This window comes from Homarus americanus, unplaced genomic scaffold, assembly GCF_018991925.1.
Source record: "Homarus americanus isolate GMGI-L3 unplaced genomic scaffold, GMGI_Hamer_2.0 scaffold4896, whole genome shotgun sequence".
NCBI lineage: Eukaryota > Metazoa > Arthropoda > Malacostraca > Decapoda > Nephropidae > Homarus > Homarus americanus.
Genome location: NW_024749657.1, coordinates 9,446,184 through 9,467,801, shown reverse-complemented (window position 1 = coordinate 9,467,801; position 21,618 = coordinate 9,446,184). Strand labels below are relative to the sequence as shown.

General features: G+C 41.0%; 1 protein-coding gene across 1 annotated transcript in view; it reads left to right on the top strand.

Moving 5' to 3' along the window:
- The window catches only part of LOC121853609 (glycoprotein-N-acetylgalactosamine 3-beta-galactosyltransferase 1-like), a 117,240-nt gene that overhangs the window by 22,903 nt on the left and 72,719 nt on the right, over positions 1 to 21,618 (top strand). The window lies entirely within an intron of this gene.

Sequence of the window (21,618 nt, the reverse complement as noted above, 5' to 3'; positions counted from 1 at the left end):
TCTGGTTTCATTATATCTGCCATTATATTTATCAGTTCCTTCATTGTTATGATAATTTGTTACAGGAAAATGTCCTCTAGATACACAATAGTTCCAAGAAAATTTTCCAGAAGGCATTGAAAAAGCATGTGCAAGAGGCAAAAGTTTAGCTAGAGCACATTTTATTGTAACATGGTTAGGTATACCTAGGATTTAAACCGTGAGGACTCGGTTGGAGGTGGCCGAGTGGTATAATAGCACCTTTGCTTTATATAAATATTCACCCAAATGAATAACACCAATTTATTCACAGACTTATTCAACAAGGAGTCAGTTGATGACGACTATTCACGGCTGAGCTTGTAACTATCATAAAGGTCGAGTGTATTTCAGCTGATGAATCAAAACATTTCATATCCTCTCCCACGCTTCGGGCTCTCCTCTCTAATGCCCGGAGGAGGAGACACGCTCGGAAGGAGTGACAGATCATTACCATTTTCGCAGGGGTGAACACGTAACTCAAGTTTTCTCTCAAAGTGTATTTATAACAGCACTTCCCTGGAGAAAATTCATCATTTATTTTCTCAAGAGTCAAGATATATATCTGTGTATATATCTGCTTCGACAATAAAAGAAAACCAGCAAGAAGTGTTTACATCAATCCCTGCCAGTTAAAGAGTTCCAGAACTTATTTAAAACAATAAATGTGATACCAAAACGGCTATCACAAGGTTGGGTTGGGTTAGGTTGGGTTGGGTTAGGTTAGGTTAGGTTAGGTTAGGTTTGGTTTGGTTTGGTATGGTCAAGTTGGGTTAGATTAGTTTTGGTTTGGGTAGGTAAGGTCAGGTTGTGTTAAGTTAATTTTGGTTCAGTCAGGTTAGGTCAAGTTAGGTTTGGTCAGGTTAGATTAGGTTAGGTCAGGCTAGATTAGGTCAGGATGGGTTAGGTTAGGTTAACTTTGGATCGGTCAAGTTAGGTTTGTTTAGGTTAGGTTAGATCAGTGCAGCTAAGGTTAAGTCAAGTTAGGTTAGTTTAGGTTAGTTCAGGTAAAGTTAGGTCAGGTTAGTTTAGGCTAGTTAGGTTAGGTTAGGTTAGGTCAGGTAAAGTTATGTCAGGTTGGGTTAGGTTAGTTTCGGTTAGGTCAGGTATGGTTAGGTGAGTTTAGGTTCGGTTAGTTTTGTTTTGGTTCAGTCAGATTACGTCAAGTTATGTTTGGTTAGGTTAGGCAGTTTGTAAGGTATACAAGAGCGTTATAAAACAAGACAGAATTGGCTGATATTGGTAACGAGTATTAATGTCACTTTTGGCGTATATATCTGTCTGTCATGGTGTAACAATAGACCAATGGAAGTATTTTTAACATTATGAAAGGCAACACTTTAAGCATTAAGCTGTGTTAGTCATTATCCAGTATTTGTGTTGAGTTGAGTGTGTTGCGTCCCTCCAGTCGGGCTCATTGACCTCGCCTCCCCCCTCCACCAATCATTCCTCCACATCTTATCACCCCTCCCCTCCACTTATCACCCTATCACCCCTCCCCATAATATTGATATTTCTCCTACACTGATTTATCCCTTTAGTCAGTGAGATAATGTCAACGGCGTCACTACATAATTTATGTCTGGTTTTGTCAGATGAACGGAACAAAACAAACAGCTATATTTATTTATTTATTTATTTATTTACTTACTTATTCATTGGGGGAGGTTAATGAGTAAATAAATCAGTAAGTGTGATGTAATCCGCGCATTGCCTCTTGATATAAGCTGTGAACGCAAACTCATTTAATCATCATATAATTTAATACCCAATGGTTTTAACCGTTTTCTTTTTTATGGTAAAAACAGTCGTCTTATGGACCATTCTCTTGTTCTTTCAAGGCTGATAAAGGAAACACACACACACACACACACACACTGCCTGTCATCTGTATTTTGTTTTTCTATTCGGGCCCGTATAATGGAAAAAACAAATTATGTATATATATATATACTTCATTTTTAGTCCATATAACACGCTGACTTTGTGGCATGGTCGGTAGCGTTCCCTGGTTCCACACAGTAGGCCGAGGGTTCGAGTCCTGGCTGGTGAGTCGTTGATTATATATATATATATATATATATATATATATATATATATATAATCAACGACCTCACCAGCAAGGAATCGAACCCTCGAACTACTGGGTGGGACTAGGGAACGCTTACCGGCTAGGCCACAAGGACACTAAAAGCAGTTCTAGACTCTGTTATATTTCACACAAAGTCTCATTCATTGACAACTGGGACAAAATTTACGGTAGAAGGGACCCTTATGCTAGGGATGGAGTGCATCTTTCTGGGGATGGGTGGCAACCCTGGCTGTCTCTCTCGAGAGCGCAGTTAAAACGATGTTGAAGTCTTTAAGCTGCTAGGGGAACATATGGACACGGAAAAAATTAAATTAGGCAGGGAGTTAAAACCTAAACGCGTTAAAAAGAGGACTCAGAACACGACTAACTTAAATATTTACTATGCAAACAGAAGGAGCAAGAGAAACAAAACGGATGAAATCAGGGCGTTGGTGTGTACCGAAAAAAATCGATATAATAGCATTCACCTAAACATGGATAAACTTATACTCACCAGAGTTACCTGTCGAATACAAAATTGCAGGTTACAAATTATTCCATACCGATAGGCAGATTAGGAAAGGAGGCGGAATAGCAATCTATGTCAGGGATAATATTGAAGTGTGAAATAAATAAGGAAACAAAAACTGAACTGAATACAGAAACAATTTGGATAGAATTAATCGATGGTAGAAAAAAATTAATCGCAGGAGTAATATATAGACCTCCTAATCTTGATAGAATTAATGAACGACTTATTTGTAATGAAATGCACATGCACTCTTGGGGATGGATTACATGACCTTACGCGAGGTGACTCCACACAATGTACGCACAGAGGGAGAGCTTACTTTACCTGGAGACCTGACTACGATATCCTCACAAAATATGAAGGTTGAGGATGAACTGATCACGAGATCTGAGGTTGACGAGTTCCGCAACAATTTAAATTATGAGTTACTTAATGTACAAAGGCAGAACATACCATACAGAAAACTCGGATCAGACAACAATGACCCGAAATGGATAAACAATTATTTCAAGAATATTATTGGACAAAAGAAGGCTATAGGTAGAAGAATAAATCGTGGTGAAGTTTACCTCCGAGATTATTATAAGGTATTGGCCAGTAGGGTTAAGACCGAGATAAGAAAAGCAAAGAGGAATAATGAACTGAAGGTAGCAAGGGAGGCGAAGTTAAATCCCCAAGGGATTCTTTCAAATGTATCAAACTAAAACAGGAGAAATGATTGGACCAATACAGTCAGATAAAGACGAGCTAACTGATAACGACGGAGAAATGAGCAATAATCTGAATAAACATTTTTCAACAGTTTTCACCACCGAAAATTTGAGCATGATACCCGAGGCACCGACTATATACAGAGCTAGTAAAGAAAATAGATAAAGCGAGATAGTAGTGACTAGTAAAGACGTTAGTAAGCAAATAGACAAGTTAAAGCCTAATAATTCTCCAGGTCCCGATGAGATATTTACCTGAGTATTAAAGGAATGTAAGGGAGAGCTTAGTATGCCCTAAGCAAAATTGTTTAACATGTCCTTAAAAACGGATGCAGTACCAGAATCCTGGAGGATAGCGAATGTATACACCGATTTTCAAGGAGTGAGATAGATCACTCTCCTCTAACTACCGTCCAATCAGCTTAACATCAATTGCAGGCAAATTACTGGAAGCAATAATTTCAAACTCTACTCGAAATCACCTGGAGAGGCACAAGTTGATCAATGATTCCCAACATGGCTTCACAAGCGGGTGTTCATGTTTAACTAATCTAGTAGCATTCTTTTTAGCTGTTTTCGAATCAGTGGATGAGGGGCACGACCATGATGCTTCATATCTTGACTTTAGCAAAGACTTCGACAGAGTCCCCCACGAAATAAGAAAAGTGGAGGCTCATATCATTGGAGAAGATATTCTAAAAATGATTAGTACGTGGTTGCAGGACAGAAAACAGCGAGTGAGCATTAACGGCACTAAATCCGATTGGAGTAACGTCACAAGTGGAGTACCCCATGGCTCAGTACTTGAACCAATATTATTTATTATATACATAAACGACAAAGATATCTGCATAGACAGCAACATAAGTAAATTAGCTGACGACACTAAAATAGGGCGTGTAATTAAATCTGACGAAGACTCCGTAAGACTACAGGAAGATTTAAAAAAAATTTCGAATTGTCTGAAAAATGGCCGATGAAATTCAATGTGGACAAATGTAAAGTACTTAGTCTAAGACCCTAGGAGATGTAAACAGGGAAAGCAGATATTAGGTGAACAACAATGTTATAGAGAAATCCGAATGTGAGAAAGATTTAGGAGTAATAAGTAGGAATCATAATCCAAGTAAACAATGTGTACTTGCTCGAAACAAGGCTAATAAAGTACTTGGGTCCATACAAAGGGGTGTTAGTTAAAAAACTAGAGAGGTCAACCTGAAACTATATCTTGCGCGTGTGAGACTTCACTTGGATTACTCAGTTCAATTCTGGCCAACGTATTACAGAAAGAATTCAGAGGAGAATGACAAGACTAATCCCGGGCATAAGGAACCTCGAGACAGGTTAAAGCATTTTAATTTGCACTCCCTCGAGAGACGTAGAGTGAGGGGCGATATGATAGAGGTGTATAAATGGAAGTCAAGACTAAACAATGGGACATAACAAAGGTACTCAAACTATCCAACCAGGAGCGAACTCGTAAAAATGGTTTTAAATTAGACAATTTTATATTTAGGCACGAAATAGGTTAACATTGGTTCAAAATAGAGTAGTGGGTGAGTGTCACAAGTTACCAAACATCATCATTAACTTGATAGCTGGATAGCTTCAAACATAGGTTGGGTGGATATATGAGCGATAGGGGTTGGGTTGTAAATGGTACTGCTCAGTTTGGGCCAATAGGTCTGCTGCAGTTTCTTCCATTCTTATGTTCTTATATGCGGATGTATTGTATCACTGGGCTGATGATGGGAAGATAGCTGTTTAATGCTTTGCTTATTTTCTCACTATCATCGATCACTTCCCCTTTCTCTGACCTTAAAGGCCCCACCTTGTCCTTGACCTTTGTCCTATATACCTGAAATAAAGTCCCTTGGGATTCGCCTTGGATTCTCTTGCTATCTTGATTTCGTAGTCCCTCTTTGCCTTCCTTACATTTTTCTGAACCTTCCTAGATAGTTCATTATACCTATTTCTGAGCTGCTCCTCCCCTCCCTTTAATTTCTTATATATTCCTTTCTTTATTCCAATGTCATGTTTAATTTTTTTGGTCATCCACCTTGGCTCATTCTTATTTTATCTAATTTTTTTGTATGGTATATTTTTTCTTGTGCTTTACGTAGTATACTAATGAGTATATTATAGTCATGATCAATTGTTGTGTCACCTATGACCTCACCCGTTCCTACCGGGACTGACTGACTGTTCCCAGGCGACCTCACTTAGGTACCTTCTTGACCCCTCATAACCCGCCGATCGAAAGTCTAGGACTCTGACCATATTGTCATTGTTTTTCGTTTCCCAATTTAGGGTGAACCGGATTTCTCTGTGATCACCGTTACCTAGTTCTTCCCCTACTGTGATATCTCTGATATTTTCTTTATTTGTTAACACTAGGTCTAATATATTGTCACCTCTAGTAGGTTCTGTAATTAGTTGTTTTAAGAAATTGTCCTGTACTGCGTCTAGGATGTCTTCAGATTCAGAGTCACCTACAATGTTGTCCAAGTCAATATTTCTGAAGTTGAAATCCCCCATAATGCACAGGTTGTTGTATTTTGCTGCCCTACTAAATTCCTGCCATATGGGGTGAGCTGTTTCTTTCCCAAGACTTGGGGGCCTGTAAATCACTCCCGTAATTATTTTTTCTCTTCCTTGGCAATTTCTACCCTTACAGACTCGGTTCCTATTTCACCCTTTATTGAATTATTAATATAACATTTTAATGTGTACCTTGTGGTACTCTGATGAATAGTTCTTGCTCACCACATTCATCCAAGTTTCGGTGATTGCTATGACGTTTACATTCTCGGTACATACAACCGCTCTCAGCAAGTCTATTTTATTTCTAACGCTCCTACTGTTTGTATAGTATACATTTAAACCTACCCCTCCCTGGTCCTGTTTTACCCCTTGTCCTGAGTAACCAATTTTGCTCCCCAGGACCTGCTTGTTTTTTTACTCCCACTTACCCTGACCTCTATCTACTGGCGAACACCCCCCTCCCCTCCTCCTCCTCCTCCTCCTCCTCCTCGTTTGGAGTGACAATTTCATGGTTCATGGATGCAGGCAACGTCTTTACCCCCGCGCGAGACAAATGTATTCCGTCACGACTGTACAGGTAGTGTTGCCATAGAATGGTTGCCAGTTATCAATGAATGCCCAACCATTGTTTGCACAATGTTTTTCCAGCCGGCAATTTATAGCAATTGCCCTGGGCAGCCATTCACGACCAACCCCTCTTCTAGGCAAGACACCACATACTATCGGGATCCCTCCCCTATCTCTAATCTTCCCTAGCGCCTCCTTATACCTCTTGAAAAGTTCCTCACTCCTAACCTTTCCTATGTCGTTTCCTCCCACACTAAGACACACTACTGGATTGGTACCCTCCCCTGACAAAACCCTATCTATCCTCTCAGCTACATGCCCTATCCCAGCCCCAGGAAAACACACCCTAGTCCTATGTTTCCTATCTCTTGCACAAAAAGTCCTATCTAAGAACCTCACCTGGCTGTCCCCAACTACGACGACCATGCGGTAGTGTGTGGTGGTATGTGGTAGTGTGTGGTGTTATGTGGTAGTGTTATGTGGTAGTGTGTGGTGCAATGCGGTAGTGTGTGGTGTTATGTGGTAGTGTGTGATGTTATGTGTTAGTGTGTGGTGTTATAAGAAGAACATAAGAACATAAGAAAATAAGGAATCTGCAATAGGCCGGTTGGCCTGTGCATGGCAGCTCCTGTCGAGAGTTACTACCACTCTCTATCATCCATGAATCTATCTAGCCTCCTTTTGAAACTTTCCAGAGTTCCTGCACTTACTACAAAGTTGCTAAGCTTGTTCCACTCGTCCACCACCCTATTTGTGAACCAGTTTCTTCCTATCTCCCTCCTAAACCTAAACTTATCCAACTTGAATCCGTTGCTCCGAGTCCTATCCTGCTTGGATATTATAAGAACTTTATCTATATCCCCTTTATTGATTCCTTTCACTCACTTAAATACTTCAATCATATCTCCCCGCACTCTTCGTCTTTCTAGGGAATGCAAGTTAAGTTTCTTTAACCTATCCTGATATGGAAGGTTTCTAAGTCCCGGAATCATTTTTGACATTCTTCGCTGCACCGACTCTAGTGAATTTATATCCATTCTATAATAGGGGCACCAGAAGTGAACCGCATAATCGAGGTGCGGCCTGACTAGCGTAAGATATAGTTGCAATAAGACCTCTGCACTCTTGTTACTTACACTTATAGATATAAAACCCAATACCCTGTTTGCCTTATTTCGAACATTAACGCACTGTTTTCTAGGCCGTAGGTCCGGGCTTACAAGTACCCCTAGGTCTCTTTCACAAGTCGACTTCTCTAGGTTGAAGTTGTTTAGGCTGTATACATTATAAGTATTTGTTCTTCTAATATTAAGTGCGCTGCACTTGCTGGTGTTGAATTTCATTTGCCATTTTTCAGACCACCCATGCAGTTTATTTAGATCCTCCCGTAATGCATTTGCATCCGGCCCTGAATTAATTTGCCGCCCTATTTTGGTGTCATCCGCAAACTTGCTTATGTCACTGCTGATCCCAGTATCTAAATCGTTTATGTAGATTATGAACAAGAGTGGGCCTAGTACTGACCCCTGGGGAACCCCACTGGTTACACGGCCCCACTCAGATTTAACACCATCTACGCTGACCCTCTGCGTTCTATCGGTGAGCCATGATTTTATCCAATTTAAAACTTTCCCCTCGATACCATGAGCCTTAATTTTTCTCAGAAGCCTCTGATGCGGTACTCTGTCAAATGCTTTGCTAAAGTCTAAGTAAATAACATCGTAATTTTCGTCATTATCTACTACCTCGAAAACTTTCCTAAAAAACGTTAGCAGATTTGTTAGACAAGATTTTCCCTTTGTAAACCCATGTTGAGAGTCGTAGATTAATTTGCTTTTCTCTAGATGCAATCGGATGCTATCTGCTATAATTGATTCAAGAAATTTCCCCACTACTGACGTCAAACTGATCGGCCGGTAATTTGACGCTGATGCTCTGTCTCCCTTTTTGAATATGGGTACTACATTTGCCTGTTTCCACAACTCTGGCACAACTCCAGTGTCTAATGATTTTGTAAATAAGTTTACGAGGGGTCCGCTAATCTGTTCCCTACACTCTTTTAAGACTCGAGGAAAAATTTCATCCGGCCCTGGGGATTTTGTATTCTTTAGTTTATTTATCTTCTTAAGAACATCCTCTTTTCTGATAGTGATATTCTTTAATTTCTCTTCTTCCTTTCCCTTAAATATCTGTTCCACCTCCGGAATTTCATCGCAAATTTCTTCTGTGAAAACTGATAAGAAGTAGCTGTTCAATGCTTTGCTTATTTCTTCACTGCCATTTATCAATTCTCCCCTCCCTGACTTTAAAGGCCCAACTTTGTCCTTGACCTTTGTCCTATATACCTGGAAAAATCCCTTGGGATTCGCCTTGGATTCTCTTGCTATTTTGATTTCATAGTCTCTCTTTGCTTTCCTTACATTTTTCTTAACATTCCTAGATAGTTCATTATACCTGTTTCTGAGCTGCTCCTCCCCTCCCTTTAATTTCTTATATATTCCTTTCTTTATTCCTATGTCATGTTTAAGTTTTCTGGTCATCCACCTTGGCTCATTCTTATTTGACTTAATTTTTCTGTATGGTATATTTTGTTCTTGTGCTTTATGTAGTATACTAGTGAATATATTATAGTCATGATCAATTGTTGTGTCATCTATGACCTCACCCCTTCCTACTGGGAACTGACGTGACTGTTCCCAGGTGACCTCACCTAGGTACCTTCTTAACCCCTATAATCCGCCAACCGAAAGTTTGGGACTCTGACCATATTGTCATTGTTTTTCGTTTCCCAATTTAGGGTGAACCTGATTTCTCTGTGATCACTGTTACCTAGTTCTTCCCCAACTGTGATATCTCTGATAATATTTTCTTTATTTGTTAATACTAGGTCTAATATATTGTCACCTCTAGTAGGTTCTGTAATTAGTTGTTTCAAAAAATTGTCCTGTACTGCGTCTAGGAAGTCTTCAGATTCATAGTCGCCTACAATGTTGTCCCAGTCAATATTTCTGAAGTTGAAATCCCCCATAATGCATAGGTTGTTATATTTTGCTGCCCTACTCATTTCCTGCCATATGGGCTGAGCTGCTTCTTTGCCAAGACTTGGGGGCCTGTAAATCACTCCCATAATTATTTTTTCTCTTCCTTCCGTGATTTCTACCCACACAGACTCGGTTCCTATTTCACCCTTTATTGAATTATTAGTACAACATTTTAATGTATCCTTGACGAAGAGTGCGACCCCTCCCCCCTTCCTACCTTCCCTGTGTTAGTGTGTAGGTGTTATGTGGTAGTGCGTGGTGTTATGTGGTAGTGTTTGGTGTTGTGGTAGTGTGTGGTGTTATGTGGTAGTGTGTGGTGTTATGGTAGTGTGTGGTGTTATGTGTTAGTGTGTAGTGTTTTGTGGTAGTGTGTGGTGTTATGGTAGTGTATGGTGTTATGTAGTGTGTGGTGTTGTGGTAGTGTGTGGTGTTGTGGTAGTGTGGTGTTATGGGGTAGTGTGGTGTTATGTGGTAGTGGTGTTGGTAGTGTGGTGTTATGGTAGTGTGTGGTGTTATGGTAGTGTGTGGTGTTATGTGGTAGTATGTGGTGTTATGTGGTAGTGTGTGGTGTTATGTAGTGTGTGGGTGTTATGTGGTAGTGCGTGGTGTTGTGTTAGTGTGTGGTGTTATGTGGTAGTGTGTGGTGTTATGTGGTAGTGTGTGGTGTTGTAATGAGACAAAATCTCACATGAAGAAGTAAGCTAGGAGGTTATAGTAGTAGAGTATTATAGTGAGAGGAAATGGTAGCGGTTCAGGTGTGATGTCAACACTGTATATTAACACAGGCACAGTACAAGTAGGTATATAAAACACCGATGCGTGTTACAGCTTTATTTTACTAGTTCAATAGGGGGATTAATGGGGGTTCGTACTACAATTTATGATAGACTGTATTCTCGTATAACCTAACCTCATACTAGAATGGGCACTTCACTAAGTCGATCGTTGGGGAGGTTCGATCACCGCACTTCTACCGCTCACACAGCCAGCACTTACTGTTACACGTTGAGTTGACAGCACTTCTGTCGATGGACCCGCTGGAGACTTCAGCACTTAGTGGCGGGCTTTCTCGAGGCGACTGGGGACGTGGTAGCTGGCCCTTCCTGGTTACAAGACACACTCTCTGAGGGAGGGCTCGGACGTCCTATATATTGGAAGACCAGCCGTCAGGTTGAGCTGATCGGGGGCGAAGGGTCTCTACATTTGCCCTCAATGTAGGGTCAGGTTCGAATTTTCAGAGACTAAGTTGTATCTTCTGGAAAGTCATCAGGTGGGGTCAGGTGACATGAAGGCCTGGTGATTGTGGCCTCTGACTTGGGCTCGAGAGTTACATTTGACCTGGCTAATGTGAGTGTTCCACGTCTCTTCTGGGATGTATATTGTGTATATTGGGAGAGAGTCGGCTGTGCCTTCATGTTTATTGGGGCCGTGTGACATGGAGGAGCCTGGCTGATTTATAACCCTTGGTCAGCCGTGAGAGTTACCCTACACTTGACCTCCCTAATTGGGTCAAGTCTGACTCCTCTCTATGGCGTAGGTTATTGTATATTGGGGAGAGTCGGCTGGTGACTTCTCACATGTTTGTTGGGGCCGTGTCACATGGGGGGAGAGCCTGGCTGATTTATAACCCTTGGTCAACCGCAAGAGTTACCCTACACTTTGACCCCTAATGTCGGGTCAAGTCTGGACTGTTTCTGGGATGTAAGCTGTGGTCTGACAACCCATCACTACAGTGTTATGTGGTAGTGTGTGGTTTTATGTGGTAGTGCATGGTGTTGTGTTAGTGTGTGGTGTTATGTGGTAGTGTGTGGTGTTATGTGGTAGTGTGTGGTGTTATGTGTTAGTGTGTGGTGTTATGGAAGTGTGTGGTGTTATGTGGTAGTGTGTGGTGTTATGGTTGTGTGGTGTTATGGTTGTGTGTGGTGTTATGTGGTGTTATGTGGTAGTGTGTGGTGTTATGTGGTAGTGTGTGGTGTTATGTGGTGGTGTGTGGTGTTATGTGGTAGTGTGTGGTGTTATGGTAGTGTGTGGTGTGATGGTAGTGTGTGGTGTTATGTGGTAGTGTGTGGTGTTTGTGGTGTGCGTGGTGTTGTGTTAGTGTGTGGTGTTATGTGGTAGTGTGTGGTGTTATGTGGTAGTGTGTGGTTTTTTGTGGTAGTGGTGGTGTTGTGTTAGTGTGTGGTGTTATGTGGTGAGTGTGTGGTGTTGTGTGGTAGTGCGTGGTGTTGTGTTAGTGTGTGGTGTTATGTGGTGGTGTGTGTTATGTGTGGTATGTGTGGTGTTATGTTAGTGTGTGGTGTTATGGGTAGTGTGTGGTGTTTGTGTTAGTGTGTGGTGTTATATGTTAGTGTGTGGTGTATGTGGTAGTGTGTGGTGTTATGTGGTATTGTGTGGGTTATTATGTGGTGGTTAGTGGTGTTTGTATTTACTGTGGTGTTATGTGAGTGTGTAGTGTTATGTGGTAGTGTGTGGTGTTATGTGGTAGTGTGTGGTGTATGGTAGTGTGTGGTGTTATGTGGTAGTGTGTGGTGTTATGGTAGTGTGTGGTGTTATGTGGTGTTATGTGGTAGTGCGTGGTGTTGTGTTAGTGTGTGGTGTTATGTAGTGTGTGGTGTTATGTGGTAGTGTGTGGTTTGTGGTGAGTGGTGGTGTTGTGTTAGTGTGTGGTGTTGTGTGGTAGTGTGTGGTGTTATGTGGTAGTGTGGTGTTGTGTTATTGGTGTGTGGTGTTATGTGGTAGTGTGTGGTGCTATGTGGTGGTGTGGTGTTGTGTGTTAGTGTGGTGTTATGGGTGTGTGTGGGTATGTGGTAGTGTGTGGTGTTTGTGTTAGTGTGTGGTGTTATGTGGTAGTGTGTGGGGTGTGTGTGGTAGTGTGTGGGTGTTATGTGAGTGTGTGGTGTTTGTGTTACTGTGTGGTGTTATGTGGTGATGTGTGGTGTTTGTGTGGTGTTATGTGGTAGTGTGTGTTATGTGGTAGTGTGTGGTGTTATGTGGTAGTGTGTGGTGTTATGTGTAGTGGGTTGTTGTATGGTAGTTGTTGGTGTTATGTGTTAGGTGTATGGGTGTTATGTAGTGTGTGCGTGTTATGTGGTAGTGTGTGTGTTATGGTAGTGTAGGTGTTGTAAAGGTAGTGTGGTATGGTAGTGTGTGTGAGTGTGTATGGTAGTGTGTGGTGTTATGTGGTAGTATGGTATTATGTGGTAGTGTGTGCTATTATGTGGTTTCCATGTCCACGATTACACCACACTCAAATACCGCATCAGCATCGATCTGCCACTGTCATATGGCTAACTCATCAAAACTAACTACCGCACAGAATCATCCCAAGTCACTGTAATCTATTCAAACACTTTCAACAGTTACTCCACGTCACCATTGTCACTCCACGTCACTATCGTCACTTCACGTCATCATCGTCAGTCCACGTCACCATTGTCACTCCACGTCACTATCGTCTCTTCACGTCATCATCGTCACTCCACGTCACCACCTTCACTCCACGTCACCATCTTCACTTCACGTCACTCCACGTCATCACCTACCGTGAAGGGCCATGACCATCCATCTTTACTATATAGTTAAATAGATCCCTTATGTTGGACATCAATGACCCCTGATAATCAATGCCCCTGTAAAATTGAAATCAGATGGCCAGGTACACCCGAGAGGAGCTGATGTGACCTTTAAGTGGATACAAGGGACTTCGTTCTAAGGTTAGTTGGTTCGATCCCATGCACCACTGGATCACGAAAAGGGAGATCCAATCTGTGTGGTTGCATGCTGTGCTTCTGGCTCACCACATAAATCAACTCATGCTCACCACACTCTCTATCATCATTAGAGTCTCACAACCCCTAAAATTTCTTATGGCAACGATATGTGGCCACAACGACAGGCAAGGACGACTACCAGGAGTCCCCATACTGTAGTTACAACTCTGCACATGGGCGGCACAGATAAGATGGTCTTTAGCTAGTCAGGCCGCACCTCGATTATGCGGTTCAGTTCTGGTGCCCCTATTATAGAATGGATATAAATTCACTAGAGTCGGTGCAGCGAAGAATGACAAAAATGATTCCGGGACTTAGAAACCTTCCATATCAGGATAGGTTAAAGAAACTTAACTTGCATTCCCTAGAAAGACGAAGAGTGCGAGGAGATATGATAGAAGTATTTAAGTGGGTGAAAGAATCAATAAAGGGATATATATAAAGTTCTTATAATATCCGAGCAGGATAGGACTCGGAGCAACGGATTCGTTGATAAGTTTAGGTTTAGGAGGGAGATAGGAAGAAACTGGTTCACAAATAGGGTGGTGGACGAGTGAACAAGCTTAGCAACTTTATAGTGGTGGAACTCAGGAAAGTTTCAAAAGGAGGCTAGATAGATTCATGGATGATAGAGAGTGGTAGTAACTCTCGACAGGAGCTGCCATGCACAGGCCAACCGGCCTATTGCAGACTCCTTTATTTCTTATGTTCTTATGTCACTTATGCGCAGAGGTCCGAAGACATCATTGTCAAGATTACCAGCTGACAGGCTTCATCATCAGGTAAATTTAGTACAGATGTATTTATTCAGCGTGGTGGAGCAACCCTGGCTGGGGCTCTAGAGGGGGCAGTCTGGGTGTATATCGAAGTATTTATACTGCCAAGAGAACATATGGGCACGGGGGTGGAGGAGACTGCAGTGGGAGCGGGTAAACAAAGTGAAAGCATTTCAGGGAAATAGTGTTAGGAATGTGATGACAAACTAAATTAGACGGAGTTTAAAAATTAACGCGTAAGCAAGGACCTGGTGAACACGACTAACTTAAATGTATACTATGCTAACAGTAGAAGCATGAGAAACAAATGATGATATTAGGGCCTTGGTATGTACCAAAAAATCTAGATATAATTGCATTCACTGGAAACATGGATCAATCCCAGGATATACAGAAATATTTAGTCGAATACCAAATTGCGGGTTACAAACTGTTCCATACCGGAGAGGGCAGTATCAGCAGAGGCGGAGGAAAATTGTGTCAGATAAATTCATGTGAAATAATTAAGGGAACAAAACGAGAGGAATACAGAAACAATTTGATAGAATTAAGCGACGGTCGGGAAAAAATTAATCACAGTGAGTAATATATAGACCCTAATCTTGAGGCGTCGACGAGTGACTTATCTGGATGAAATGCGTAGGGCTTCCATGACAACAAAGTCTGTACAGCAGGCGACTTTAACCTTTGGCCAAATAGATTGGACTGACCTTTACGGGTAACTCCAGAATCAGATTTTCAGATATCTGAGGACTGTTTCTAAGTCAACATATATAACCGGCATCTACACAGGGTAATAATATTATACTGGACTTAGTTCTTGTCGAACAGAGAAAAACCTAATTAGCAATGTCGAGGTAGGGAACGAACTTGCAAACAGCAATCACAAAGAAATTCGATTCCAGTTAGATTTTCAGGGCACACGAAGTGTTCCACCAAAAGTACCAGATTTCAAAAAGGGCAACTTTGATAGTTTAAAGAGGCAGTTGAGAGGGGGTGTCGCGCTTGGTCGAACCTGACAGATGACACCGACCTGATAATGGAAGTTCTTGAGATTGCCGAGTTCCACGACAATTTAAATAGTGAGTTACTTAATGCACAAAGGCAGAACATACCATAAAAACTCAGATCAGACAACAATGACCCTAAATGATAAATAATTATTTAAAGAACATCATTGGCCAAAGGAAGGCTATAGGTAGAAGGATAACCGTATGTAAATTCACCTCCCGGACTAGGTATTAGCGAGTAGGGTTAAACCGAGATATGGAAAGGCAGAGGAATAATGAGGTAAGGATAGCAAGGGGAGGCGAAGACAAATCCTTGCAAAAAGCGATCTCTACCAAATACCAAACTAAAACACGAGAAAAGATTGGACCAATACGGTCAGACTCCAGCGAGCCTACCGATAACGACGGAGAAATGAGCAATAATTTGAATAAATATTTTTCAACAGTTTTCACCACCGAAAATTTAAACATGATACCCGAGGCACCGACTCTATTCAGAGATAGTGAAGAAAACAAATTAAATGAGATAGTAGTGACTAGTAACGATGTTAGTAAGCAAATAGACAAACTAAAGCCTAATAAGTCACCTGGTCCCGATGAGATATTTGCCAGAGTATTAAAGGAATGTAAGGAAGAGCTTAGTATGCCGTTAGCAAAGTTGTTTAACATGTCATTAAAAACAGGTGTAGTACCAGAATCCTGGAGGATAGCGAATGTAATACCGATTTTCAAGAAGGGGGATAGATCACTATCCTCTAACTACCGCCCAATCAGTCTAACATCAATAGTAGGCAAATTACTGGAAGCAATCATTTCAAACTCTATTCGAAATCACCTGGAGAAGCATCGATTGATCAATGATTCCCAGCATGGCTTCACAAGCGGACGTTCTTGCCTAACTAATCTATTAACATTCTTTTCATCAGTTTTCGAATCGGTGGACGAGGGGCACAATTATGATGTGGTATATCACGACTTTAGCAAAGCCTTCGACAGAGTCCTCCACGAAAGACGAATTAGAAAGGTAGAAGCTCATGGCATCAAAGGTGACATCCTTAAATGGATTAGGGCGTGTTTACAGGACAGGAAACAGCGAGTGAGCATTAACGGCACTAAGTCCCATTGGAGCAACGTCACAAGTGGAGTTCCCCTAGGCTCAGTACTTGGACCATTATTATTTATTATATACATAAGCGACATAGATATCGGCATTGACAGCAACATAAGTAAATTTGCTGATGACACTAAAATAGGACGTGTTATCAAATCTGACGAGGACTCTGCAAAACTACAGGAAGATCTAAACAAATTTTTCGAATGGTCTGAAAAATGGCAGATGAAATTGCCGACAAATGTAGCACTCAGTATAGGAGATGTAAACAGGGAAACCAGGATACCAGATGAACAACGATGCCATAGAGAAACTGACCGGGTGAGAGAGATTTAGGAGTACTGATAAGTAGGAACCTTAAGCCAAGTAAACAATGTGTTTTTGCTCGAACAAGGCTAATAAAGTACTTGGGTTCATACAAAGGAGTGTTAGTTACAAGACTAGCGAGGTCATCCTAAAACTGTATCTTGCTCTTGTGAGACCACACCTGGATTACAGTTCAGTTCTGGTCACCGATACAGAATGGATATAGAATCCTTGGAAAGAATTCAGAGGAGAATGACAAGACTAATCCCGGGTATTAGGAACCTTGAGTATAGAGACAGGTTAAAGCATCTTAATTTGCACTCCCTTGAGAGACGTAGAGCGAGGGGCGACCTGATAGAGGTGTATAAGTGGAAGGCAGGGCTAAACAAAGGGGACATTACAAAGGTACTCAAACTATCCAACCAGGAGCGAACTCGTAACAATGATTTTAAATTAGACAAATTTAGATTTAGGCGTGAAATAGGTAAACACTGGTTTGGAAACAGAGTAGTGGATGAATGGAACAAGTTACCAAATATCATCATTAACTCGAATACGCTGAATTGCTTCAAACATAGGTTGGATGCTCATATGAGCAATAGGGGTTGGGTGTAAACGGGACTGCCCAGTATGGGCCAATAGGCCCACTGCAGTTTCCTCCATTCTTCTGTTCTACATTAATTCTTGATGACGTTTTGTTTTATTGCGTGTGGGAATATTACTGTTATTACAGTCCCTAGCATGCGTAAAATTCGGTGCACCAACATCACAGCTGATAACTGTATGAATCATTCGAGTATCGTCCCCATATCTGAGGGATGGCGACCACACTCCTCCACTCTAAGAAGTTCTTGGGCTGTTTGTACCAGTCCCCCAAGGTTTTGTGTCTAATCTCTCTGGTGACCCAGTTTTTAATTTCATTCACCTATCCCAGTCTCTGCCTTTCCCTGGCTCTCCTCCCCTCAACTTTGCCGATTAATATTTCTATTCCCTCTTCCCTAATTATATGACCCAAATATTGTACTTTTTCTCTTCATTTCAAGTATATCTGAAGTTTTTGCTAATCTTAGTACTTCATTAGTTTTCCTGTCACTGTAGCTAATGCTCAGCATTCGCCTGCAATACCACATTCCAAAGGCTTCCAACCTCTCTCTGGTGTCCACGCTAACAAGGAAAATAACAATTGAAATTACGAATTTTGAAGCGTGACGGACAATAAGTTTAGGTGAGTCTTAACGTTCGTAGCGGCGAGGGTCCTGTGGGTCTCACCTGTTGTTGTGGCCCCGCTAGTATTGATTACCATTAGGTGTAAGTATCAGATGTAGAGCCAATACACACACGCACACACACGACTAAAGACCGGTCCTAGATCACCTTGGCGTGAATTTGTTTAAGGTGTGGAAGCTGTCACACCCAGAGTCCTTACTAGAGTAATGGTATGTACAAACTGGATAATTACTTAATTAAGAAGATTTGTAACCAGGTGAGAAGGTTGGGTCAGCTTACCCTCTGACCTGACTACTGACTGCTGCGGTGCTTTTTGGAAGATTAGTAGGGTCATTACCTAATACCTGACCATTGTGGACTTGATCTCAACCTCCTCTGTATATATACACTTGTTTTGTACTTCTCTTTAGTCTGTACTCACCCCCGAAGATGTGAATTACACGAAAGCGTTTGGGAACTTAGTGTTTTCTTCTTTCCTTGTGGTTATCAGCATATATATATACCTTGTTTTGTACTTCTCCTTAGTCTGTACTCACCCCTGAAGATGTGAATTACACGAAAGCGTTTGGGAACTTAGTGTTTTCTTTGTTCTTTGTGGTTATCAGCATATATATATTTCGTGTAAATCCACAATGAAAACGTGGATGAGATAAATCTTGATAAAATCACACATTACCAATACGTTAATAAGAAATATCCCAAGTTTGAATGTAATTGGAAGTGTTTATTGTATTCCATCTATCAAATGTAATTGTAATTATGTAGGACAGACAGGAAAAACACTGCAGCTCAGAATCAAACAACATAAGTACAATATTAGAACAGCATCTGAAAGCAGTGCCTTGTTCGTTCATGTTAGGAATAATAATCATCCCATTGCTTGGGAAAAAAGCTTGGAAGTGTTCAAACCATCTTGTGTCACAGAAAGACTTCTGGTTGAAGCTAGTTTGATTAAGGAATTAAAATCAATAAACCTTAGTGATGGTCAGTTCAAAACTGATAATATGTTACATAAATTTATTTGTCAGTGGCCCAAGGTTAAAAATGCTTTGAAAACCTTGGATCTAGATGTATGATAGTTATTTAGTGGGTCCCTTATTTGTGACCTGACCTGACTAGTCACGTCGCCCCCTTCTCTTAAGCTCCTCTACGTGTGTGTTGGTGTGGTGATTTGTGGATGACATCATTATGACCTGACCTCATGTTTAATAAGGTTACCCTGTAATTTTTAAGCCTCTCTCTGTCCTTGTAATCCAGTTGCCTCGGAAGATGTCTTGAATAAAGACGAAAGCTAAGGTGCTCCGTTGTTTCCTTTTTCCCGTGTGATTTTATCAATGCCACAGTCGATGAATGTAGCATTCAGTTGTCCATTTCAAGTGTGACAATGAGTATGAAGCTACAGAGCCCAAAGGATCCTGTAAGCACTATCTTCCCATCGTCAGCCCAGTGATACAATACATCCGCATATAAGAACATAAGAATGGAAGAAACTGCAGCGGACCTATTGGCCCAAACTGAGCAGTCCCATTTACAACCCAACCCCTATCGCTCATATATCCACCCAACCTATGTTTGAAGCTATCCAGCTATCAAGTTAATGATGATGTTTGGTAACGTGTTACACTCATCCACTACTCTATGTTTACCTATTTCGCGCCTAAATCTAAATTTGTCTAATTTAAAACCATTGTTACGAGTTCGCTCCTGGTTGGATAGTTTGAGTACCTTTGTAATGTCACATTTGTTTAGCCCTGACTTCCATTTATACGCCTCGATCATATCGCCCCTCATTCTACGTCTCTCGAGGGAGTACAAATTAAGATGCTTTTACCTGTCTCTGTACTCGAGGTTCCTAATGCCCGGGATTAGTCTTGTCATTCTCCTCTGAATTCTTTCTGGGGATTTTAACCTGTATATCCATTCTGTACTACGGTGACCAGAATTGAACTGAGTAATCCAAGTGAGGTCTCACAAGGGTAAGATATAGTTTTAGCATGACCTCGCTAGTCTTGTAACTAACACTCTTTTGTATGAACCTAAGTATGTTGTTAGCTTTGTTTCGAACAAATACACATTGTTTACTTGGTTCAAGATTCCTAATTATCATTACTCCTAAATTTTTCTCACATTCGGATTTCTCTACAACATCGTTGTTCATCTGGTATCTGGTTTCTCTGTTTACATCTCCTAGACTAAGTACTTTACATTTGTCCACATTGAATTTCAATTGCCATTTTTCAGACCTTTCAAAAAGTATGCGTAGATCTTCCAGTAATCAGGATTAATTACACACCCTATTTTAGTGTCATCAGTAAATTTACTTTTGCTGCTGTCTACGTCAATAACTATGTCGTTTATGAATATAATAAATAATAATGGTCCAAGTACTGAGCCTTCGGGTACTCCACTAGAGACGTTACTCCAATCGGATTTAGTGCCGTTAATGCTCACTCGCTATTTCCTGTCCTATAACCGCGCCCTAATCCATTTTAGAATATCTCCTTTAATGCCATGAACCTCCACTTTTGTTATTAGTATTTCGTGGGGGACTCTGTCGAAGGATTTGTTAAAGTCGAGATATACCACATCATAGTCCTGCCCGTTGTCCACTGATTCGAAAATATCTGAAAATAAAACTGATAGTTTAGTCAGACATGAACGCCCGCTTTTGAAGCCATGTTGGGAATCATTGATCAACTTGTGCTTCTCCAGGTGATTTCGAATTGAGTTTGAATTTATTGCTTCCAATAATTTGCCTACAATTGATGTTAAACCGATTGAACGGATGTTAGAGGACAGTGATCTATCTCCCTTCTTGGAAATCGGTATTACATTCGCTACCTCCAGGATTCTGGTACTACATCCGTCTTTAAGGACATGTTAAACAAATTTGCTAAGGACATACTAAGCTTTTCCTTACATTTCTTTAACACTCTGTCTGGAAGTCTCATGTTTAGGACGTCATATCCTGTCTACTCAGCGTTATAATAGCACTTATTATACCGTGAGAGAGCATCTTTTTTAGGTGTTTGAATTAATTTTTATGACGAAAGTAAATTTTTTTCACAAATTTTCGTAGCTCTACCTCTAAAAATCCTCGGCCAATAAATTTTTGTTATTTGTTGCATTCTTAAAAATAAGTTTTTCGTATCATTTATGGCAATTGCGACACGTAAAATACATACATACGTACATTCTCCTCAGGTATGTGTGCGGGAAATTATGTATCGATTACAGTATTGACATACCCAATGTTGTTGGCAACCAACAAGGGAGTGGTCACGCCTGCTGCTTCACACGGCATTTGTGTGTGTGTGTGCGTGAGAGAGAGAGAGAGAGAGAACATAAGAACATAAGAAGTCTGCAATAGGCCGGTTGGCCTGTGCAATGTGCATGGCAGCTCCTGTCGAGAGTTACTACCACTCTCTATCATCCATGAATATATCTAGCCTCCTTTTGAAACTTTCCAGAGTTCCCGCACTTACTACAAAGTTGCTAAGCTTGTTCCACTCGTCCACCACCCTATTTGTGAACCAGTTTCTTCCTATCTCCCTCCTAAACCTTAACTTATCCAACTTGAATCCGTTGTCCCGAGTCCTATCCTGCTCGGATATTATAAGAACTTTATCTATATCCCCTTTATTGATTCCTTTCACCCACTTAAATACTTCTATCATATCTCCCCGCACTTTCTGCCTTTTTTCTAGAGAATGCAAGTTTAGTTTTTTAACTCATCTTGATATGGAAGGTTTTGGCAATGAAATCATTTTCGGTTATTCTTCGCTGCACCACCCAGTGAACTGATATCCATTCTATAATATCAGGGGCACCAGAACTGAACCGCATAATCAACACGCGGCAGCGTGATCTTCGCCAACGCAAGATATAGTTGCAATAACACCCTCTGCACTCTTGTTACTTACACTTCTAGATAT